Here is a 1361-nt window from a genome sequence, read left to right as displayed (position 1 = left end):
TTTTTTTTTTTTTTTAGTAGAGACGGGGTTTCACCGTGTTAGCCAGGATGGTCTCGATCTCCTGACCTCGTGATCCGCCCGTCTCGGCCTCCCAAAGTGCTGGGATTACAGGCTTGAGCCACCGTGCCCGGCCAATATTGCATTTTATGCTGTTTTCTTTTAGACTAACCCTAACTCTTTCCTACCCTTCCACCAAGTCCAAACCCCTCTAGGTACAAGAGCTAAGCTGCCTACCCCCTCCTCCCCCTGCTTGCAGAGCTGTCTGTCTCCCTTTCATTTTAGGGGAAGGGGTGGTGGTGACCATACCCAGGCCCCTTCCCATGGAAGGCCTTGTCTTCTGTTCCCTAGGACCTGGGGAGGCCTTATCACAAAATAATGTGGAGGGTGCTTTTGGCAGGGAAGTACAAAAGGAGCCAGGCCAGTTGAAAAGACAGGATGACTGAGAGATGGTGGAAGGAGGAGAGCCCTTGATTTTGGTTAATAAATAGAGACAGGGTCTCACTATGTTGCCCAGGGTGGTCTTGAACTCCTGGGCTCAAGCGATCTGTCCACCTTTGCCTCCCAAAGTGCTGAAATTACAGGTGTGAACCACTGTGCATGTCCGATTTTTTTTTTGCTTCAAGACAGGGTCTCACTCTGTTGCCCAGGCTGGAGAGTGCAGTGATGCAATCATAGCCTCCAACTCCTGGGCTCAAGTAATTCTCCCATCTCAGCCTCCCAAGTAGCTGGGACTACAGGTGTATGCCACCATGCCCAGCTTTTTAAAAAAAAATTTTTGTAGAGACAGGGGTCTTGCTTTGTTGCCCAGGATAGTCTTAACTCCTGGGCTCAAGGGATCCTCCCACCTTGCCCTCCCAAAGTGCTGGATTACAAGTGTGAGCCACCGTGCCCAGCCCTTGCTAACATTTTTGATTCACCAATACGTTTTGTAAACTAGAAGAATAACAGAACACTGCAACTTGAAAGCTTTTCTCTCTTGGTCTGACCTTGTGTGTGTAGAAAGTTAATGTTGTAAGCTTTTCTTCTGCTTTTAAGACCCTATGCATCCCCTCCTGTGTTTCAGCCCATTGGGGCATTATGCTGTAAAGGCCTGCTTGTTGCTTTTAGTTGAGAACTTTGCAAGGTTGTCAGTGTACATTTTTTACGCCACTTGGGAACTTATGTGACTATTCACAATTGTTGTCAGGTTGTTGGGGCCTTTACCATAACCTTGTACTTAGAAGCAGAGTTGCGGTTTTGTTGGACTTCAGACTGGAAGCTGTGACCATGTTCTGTAAGGATAACCTCCAGAAAGAATTCTGTGACCCTGATGGTCTTGATGATTTTGTGCCAGGTTGTAATTGACATCACTGTAACTGACA

The sequence above is a fragment of the Piliocolobus tephrosceles genome, chromosome 20, assembly GCF_002776525.5.
Source record: "Piliocolobus tephrosceles isolate RC106 chromosome 20, ASM277652v3, whole genome shotgun sequence".
NCBI lineage: Eukaryota > Metazoa > Chordata > Mammalia > Primates > Cercopithecidae > Piliocolobus > Piliocolobus tephrosceles.
Note: the sequence above shows the minus strand (reverse complement) of the source record.